Source organism: Nannobrachium achirus, assembly GCF_963921795.1.
Source record: "Nannobrachium achirus genome assembly, chromosome: 23".
NCBI classification, from domain to species: Eukaryota; Metazoa; Chordata; class Actinopteri; order Myctophiformes; family Myctophidae; genus Nannobrachium; species Nannobrachium achirus.
Window position 1 is genome coordinate 19,545,307 of NC_137830.1, and position 7,769 is coordinate 19,553,075.

A 7,769-nucleotide genomic window follows, 5' to 3' on the forward strand; every position below is an offset into this window, starting at 1 on the left:
ATATTTACACACACACACACCACCCCACATAGAATAGTCAAGTAGTCAGTGGCAGGGGCGTCACAAGGGGGGGAAAAGTGGTCGACTGAGTTACGAGGGCCCAAGGTGGAGGGGCCTTTAGCTATTGAAAAATAGCAGATATACAAGCTCATCTGCTATTTTTGAAAAAGTTGTGAAAATGGGTGAAAATCTTTGAATATATGCATTTTTTTAAGCGAACATTTGTAACTAGAATTTTGCTTCTGGGGGGTCCCTGGAGCTAAATATTTTGAGATGGGGGTCTGTGGCCAAATACATATCATTTTGGGGGTCCTTCACATGAAAAATGCTGAGCACCACTGACATAAACATAGGCTTTTCAAAAGACCTTAGAACGATTTGAAATATTCAAAGACAAATTTTATACAATACAATCCTTTTATCCAGGGCCCAGAATTTGGTGCGACACCCCTGGTCAATAAAAGTTATACTTGATCTACTCTTCTTTCCCTCTACACCAAACATCTTTGCTGAAAGTAGCTGATCTACAAGCTCACAACGCGTAATGCAACATGTGTGAGCCTATATATATATAAATCTGCTGTTTTTGAACATTTCTGAAACAATATATTGATTAGAACATTCTGCACATTTTGACAAATATCAGTCAATACATCAGTAATCGGTGGACTCTAGCTTTAAACCCCAAATGATGTTTGCGCCATTGTTTGGATGGAGCTCCGCTGCAGAGCTAGCCAGGCACATGCACGCAGACATCAAAGGGGGCTTGAACCCCTGACCTTTTAACCGTCTGTAAAAAGTGCCCTCTCCAGACCATGAATGCAGTGTTTTTCTATAGTGAAAGAAACACAAATGCCGTCTTTCCATGACATACCTTCCTTTTTTTTCTTTTTTTCTATAATTTTTATCCCACGATTTTGTAACCCATTTTTTCACCCAGTGCCAATTGCATATGTAATCCTGGGCTCTGCTCTCCCTCTGCCGCGCCTGGGGAGACAACGGACTGACCTCATGCTTCCTTCAATGCATGAGTAGTCCAAGTTGTTTCTTGACATACCTTCCTACTCCTTTTTCAAACATGGATATAAATTAAGGATGATGATGTTATGATAATTTTTGGCGCTGTTCTTTTTATAAATCTAATTCTTCCTTTTATTTCTTTTGTCTTTTCTTACTATTTTTATGTTTGAAAAAAAAAAAAAAAAAACCTGAAGGCAGTATTCAAGTGAATGACCTTTTCCAAACTCTAGTGAACTTGAAAGCAGCATCTTATGTTGAAAGAATTGTCTTCTCGGTGTAGAAATCGACGTGTTGTGAGCTTGGAGGTCTGCTATGTTCGATATTTTCCACAAAAGGCCCTTTTAAAATGTCAGCCCCTGCCTCCAACATTCTATGCACGTCCCTGGAGCCAGCTGTGCCGCCTCCGGCCCGTCATGCATGCACAAAGGGCCTGTTGCATCATCATCATGGCTCCCACATCATGTCCGCCCGGGGCCGTCCAACAGAGCCAAGGCTCCTCCTCTGTCTTCGCTAAGCATATTGAGATCGGATGAACCGTGACGGCTACACAGTTCAAATTCTGCTTATATTTGTTAAATTAATACTGAGTAATATTGAGGTGGGCTCAAAGTCAGACTATACTGGATAATCTGGGTGATTTTGGGCCTTCTGTACTCCAGCCTAGATCGGGAGTGAATGATGTTGGCACGATTATCCTCAGTTCAAAGATCTAATCTAAGCTCCCGATATGCACACAGACGTTAGGGGCCGTCCGTATCATTTTCAAACATGTTTGATATTTATCTGGATGATTACTACTCTGAGTGTCCGAGTGTGTCTACAAGGAGACGGATGTGAAGTGAATGACATGGCGACCGGTAGAAACTTCCTGTTATTGGACGGCCGAAGCTCGTCGATATGTGGCAAGAACAGGACGTCTACAATATACCGGTACAGTACAACAAAGCGTGTCATCCCAGAAATATCACCTGTTCATTTAACCGGCTCTGTTGTTTACGATGCTGCATGTGATCACGTGAGATGATCATGAGACGTGGGATGCTGCATTGTAATATATTTATTTTGTTAAATATATTTATGCTGTATGACAGTTTTTAATTATTTGCAATTATTGCGACCGTCAGGGAGCAGTTTACTATGAAAACCTCCACCGGCCGTCCGTCCGTCCGTCCGTCCGTCCGTCACACGTCACACGTGACCATCAACAAACGTCACACCTTTGTTGATGTTTAAATCGAAGAGTCTTGGTCAAATACTTCTGTTGGTTTCTGCACTGATCATTTATACAATTCAGCTGTGTTTGCTCGTGTCATCATGATGAGGTCATAAATCAGCCATGCCCAAATATAGATTTTACGGGTTTACATGCTTACTCAGTTATTCGTTATGTGAAAGTCCTATGACGTCTATGATATCTGACATCATCATACATACATTCCCTTTTATGCCCATAAATGGAGATCCCCTCTGTAGAACCAGCCACTGACATCACTGTAATGTCAGGGGAACCAAATCCCTTTTATGCCCATATATGGAGATCCCTGTGATGCCAGGGGAACCAAATCCCTTTTATGCCCATATATGGAGATATGGAGAACCCCGTGTTGCCAGGGTAACCAAATCCATTTTATGCCCATATATGGAGATCCCTGTGATGCCAGGGGAACCAAATCCCTTTTACGCCCATATATGGAGATCCCTTATGTCATCAATATTAAGCCCATATCTGTGAATATCTTTGGGTACCAGATGTCTCCATATATGGTTAAATGGTCCGATATACATCACTGGCCAGAAGACCAAGAAATGGTGCAACCTCGCCCTTTGCTTTTCTCCCTTAGGCATCTTACTGGTAGGTAGTTTAATGAGGAATGCAGTATGGTGGTAGGTAGGTAGTTATGGCCTTTGATGTAAGATTTTCACTTTCTGATGTCAGATTTCTGATGTCATCAATCCCAGGCCCTGTAAAAAACATGGTTGCTATGGTAAACAGTTGGTTGCTAGGGTAAACAGTTGGTTGCTAGGGTAAGAAAACATGGTTGCTATGGTAAACAATTGGTTGCTAGGGTAAACAGTTGGTTGCTAGGGTAAAAAAAACATGGTTGCTGTGGTAAAAAGTTGGTTGCTAGGGTAAACAGTTGGTTGCTAAGGTAAAAAACATGGTTGCTATGGTAAACAGTTGGTTAGTAGGGTAAACCTTCAATGATTTTGACATCTTGTTACTAATCTGTCGGTAGATAATGCCGGTCTTATATAAGGGTCATTTGTGTACGGTGTGATGTCATACTGATGTCAGCAGTGTGACAGGAGATAAGCGACCAACGGTCGCTTATCTCCCGATTAGGGAGTCTTACTGGTATGAATAGTCAAAATTAAAGCCATTTCCCCCCTATCAACAACCCTCCCCGATTGTTAACATCAAAAGTGAAATAAACATAAACTAGAAAGGTGCAATTCTGGGAAATGCAAGTGTGGTTGCACTGACGCGAGTCGCGAGGAATCCACTGGGAAATTAATTCCGTCTTACCATTTATTAGTGTGGTTGCCCCTGCAGGGGAAACACACTATAGTACTATAGTACTTTACTCTTTCCATCCACGCCAGATAAACTTTATTTTGCCGTGCTACGCGTCCCACAGTTTTGGTGGCACGCACTTGGGCCATATGTCAAATCGACCGGCTTCATTGGGATAAGCAGGAGTGCATTTTGCTAAGAGAGATACGTTATATATATTTACGTTCATATTGCAGTATGTCCATATATGGGCATTCCAAAATATAGGCTTAATATTGATGACCAGATCAGGGATCTCCATATACAGTATGGGCATAAAAGAGACAAGGACTGACCCAGAGATCTCCATTTAAGGGCATTAATGTATTAGTGAATACATTTTCCCCATTGACTTGAATGGGGAAAATTCTAATGGCAAGACAGAATTCATTTGCAAGTGTGAATCACGTCAAAGGCAACCACACTTTTTTCTATTTTTCAAGTATTACTGTATCCACGAGTTTCCTACGCCCCATAGTGCATTGCGCAAACGTCTGCACCGAGGTTCCGCCGCCGATTTACAAGCTCACAACGGGTTGCATCTGCGACGCGACGTGAGCTTGTATGTCTGCTGTTAAACCCGGAAGTTTGGTCCTGATAGTCTCCAGTAAACTCCCGCGGAAACTTGTGGATATACTCTAGTATATCCCGTTTCTTAGTGAAGTGAAACCTGACCGATCATGGAAATTGGCCCTCTTATAGTCTGGTCAGAGTGTCACGTGAAGCTCATCAATCCAACAATCCTCAAGCTTTTCGGATATATACCTGTTTATGCCCATCTATGCCCATCTGGCATATGCTATGCTATAATGCTTCATGGCCCTTATACTGTATACTGTATGCCTCAATATTATGACATCAACCTTTATGTTCATATTGTACTTATTGATGGTGATGATGACGTCATCACCTGATTGATGACGTCACTCTGTCTTTCCAAGGTTTTTTTTTTATCGTTTTTTTATTTATTTTTGAAGCGGTGAAAACCGCTTCCTATGAGTGGCTTTGTGTGTCCCACGCCCATATATGGTCATTTCAGTTCAGAATGAACAGGTTTTTTCAAAAACAAAATGTGTGTTTAATTTCCATATATGGTGATCTCAGTCCAGAATGAACAGGGTTTTTCAAAAACACAATGTATGTCACCTCATGTCCATATGAACAGGTTTTCTCTGTCCCATACGTCCAGAATATCAGTCCAGAATGAATAGGCTTTTTCAAAAAGCAAAATGTGTGTCCCATGTCCATATATGGCCATTTCAGTTTAGAATGAATAGGCTTTATCTGTCCTGTACGTCCAGAATATGTGTGTAGTGTCCCTCCCGGTCAGATGAATGGATACTTTGAGGATTGGTCAAGCTTCACATGATAATTCAGCCCTCCATTCTTTATACTGTATATTCATTCAGAATATATAAAGAATGTAGAATTCAGAATATATAAAGAATGAATAGATCACAGAGTCCATAACTGTATAGATGTATAGATCACAGAGTTCATAACTCTAGAACACATAGAATAAAAGTTCACCGCTTCACTTCGAACCGAGGTTTGATTTTTTAAACTTGTAACCTTTTAGAAAATACTTACAAAACTGACAAAATGCTGTTCTAAAAAATATCCTAAAAATGTAATGTGGTGGATTCCATGGTATCTTTTCTGTATATCTTTGTATTCATTATATGGTATCTTGAAAACTATTATGGTCGTGTGATGTGTCATGTGACTCACTATCCTATAAAAGGAAGAAAAGTGACTAATGATTTCCACCTGATGAAGGCCAGCTGATGGCCGAAACATTGTCAAACTTTGTTTTAATTTAATAAACACTGTGGAGCATCAGCTGTTGTGCGGACTTCTATTCTTTTTAATTTCCAAGGGTTTTCTCATTGGGTGACGTCACCGTGTGTTTTACCAAGGGTTTTCACATTGGATGACATACGTTGATTTCCCTAATTTATAGATAGATTGTGATGTCATGCGAAGCATGACAACAGTGTGTGAATCATGATCAAAAGCTTCACTCTTCTGTTGTGCAAAGGTTAACAAAAGGCAGGTTCACTTTGCATCACCACCAGTCATCAACAGTAGATGAGAATATAAGGCAGTGATGTATTTCTGACCTAGACATTAACCTTACGCCTCCATATGAGAGTGTGTCATGGAGAGTCAAAGAGTCCTGTTCACCTTGGCCTACACCGTGTTCACCTTTTGTTTCGTGTTCACCCCCAACTATGAGTTCCAGTCAGGCATCGTCCAGAGCCTGTTCTCGTCCTGGCTGGGCAGCGAAGGCACGGGTTTCATCCAGCACCATGTGAAGAGGACCAGCCTCACATTGCTGCTCCACAGTGCACTGCCTCTGCTTTACTACATGGGCATGTGCATAGCTGCTCCCGAAAACACCCTCCATCAGGTGAGCACCGGGTGGCGAGCCTTCCTCCTCCTCTCCCTCTGCCTCCCGGTGACCGGCCTGGCGCTCGTCGTCCACTGGTCCCGCCGCCGCTGGTCCAACCACCCAATCAGCCGGGCCCTGCGGGCGCACGCCCCACCCCCCCCACTCCGACTGGAGCGATGTGGCGTCGAGCATCAACGCCGAGTTCAAGCGTGTGGATAAGTTCGCCGCGGGGCCCCCCGGGGCCAGAGTCGTCATCACCGACACCTGGCTTCTAAAGGCCACGACCTACCACGTCCACGTGGCCCTGCAGAGCGACAGCCACCTGACCGTGACCCAGTCCAGACGGTGCCCGCCGAGCCCGGACCCGGCCTCGCCCACGCAGATGCTGACCCTGAGAGTGGCCAGCAGCAACCCCGCCGTCCAGCCCTTCGACATCCGCTTGAACTCGGCGGAATACGTGGAGGCGCGGGAGAGGCTGCGCGCTCCCATCAGGAACGCGGCCGACGTGGCCATCCACCAGACCATCGGTGACCTCTTCCTGGAGACCTTCAGGGCCCAGGTGGAGCTCAACCAGCCCTACGGGCTGCCCAGCGGCCAGGACCTGGAGCCCTGCATCGGCTGCATGCAGGTCCCGGCGTCCACCAAACTGGTCAGGTGCTGCCAGGAGGAAGGCGGTGACAGCGGTAGCGGCAGCGAGTGCCAGCAGTGCTTCTGCAGGCCCGCGTGGTGCCTGTCCTGTCTGGGCAGATGGTTTGCCAGCCGCCAGGACCAGCGCAGGCCCGAGACCTGGCTGGCTGGCATAGTCTCCTGCCCCACCTGCAGGGCCAAGTTCTGCATATTGGATGTCTGTCTGGTTCACTGAGGACACATGCACGCACACACACACGCACACGCACACGCACGCAACGCAAGCACACAGACACTGCGTAGACAGACACATGCTTTCAACCACTCTACCAAATGACACACTAAAGTTAGGCGTCGCAGACCGTGTGAAGTATCATTTGGCCCAACATCTTTGGGCCAAATATACCTCTATACGTATATATTTTTGCGATAAATGTAGTAAATTGAAGATTCAAGATCTTTTTTTTTTAAGGTGGTGGATCTGTAAGCCTGCAACCCATCGCGATGAGGACTTGTGATTTGGCTATTTTCACCACTTTTGAAAGTATAGCCTACAATTAGGTCTCACGTGATTGAGGCCAAGGCCAACACTTCCCATCCCATGTCACGATGTTGAGATATCCAGAATCCCAGGCGCAGTGTTGAATTAGTCTTGGGTCTCGCGCCCCCGCCGCCCCATATCTTTTCTGAGCAGGGGTCTCGCCTCTCACGCAAACGGTATGCATTTGTCCCAAAACCCTTAGGTTCACACCTCGCCAACGCTTTAGAGTCACAACAGGGTGTTTTAACAAAGAAACAACCCTATATGCATATCAATAGACCTGTATAGTAGGTGTTGAGCGACGTTCGAGGGACGTCTCTAGATAAGCGACTCCCCAAACATTGAATCACCAATGCACCACTGCCCAGGCGGTATCTCATATCACAGCCTGGTGTACCCAACCATTTCTGGACCAGTGCCCAATTGAAAATCCCAAAAGCATTAACAACCCACCCACCTGACCACCTAACACGCCAGCCGAATGGTGAGAAAATGCTATGGATTTCTTTTTCATATTATTTGTTTTATTATTATTATTTGACCCACCCCATTAAGGCCTAACAGTTTGCTGAAAACTGATGTCACTATATCAGTGGTTTTTAAACTTTTTCATGTCAAGGAAGGACCCTCAA

General features: G+C 44.7%; 1 pseudogene across 1 annotated transcript; it reads left to right on the top strand.

Annotated features, from left to right (window-relative positions):
- The first annotated feature begins 5,735 nt into the window (after positions 1–5,735).
- Positions 5,736–6,831, top strand: LOC308308544 (E3 ubiquitin-protein ligase TM129-like; annotated as a pseudogene). The gene has a single exon. The product of its transcript is annotated as an E3 ubiquitin-protein ligase TM129-like (transcript).
- Positions 6,832–7,769: the final 938 nt, after the last annotated feature.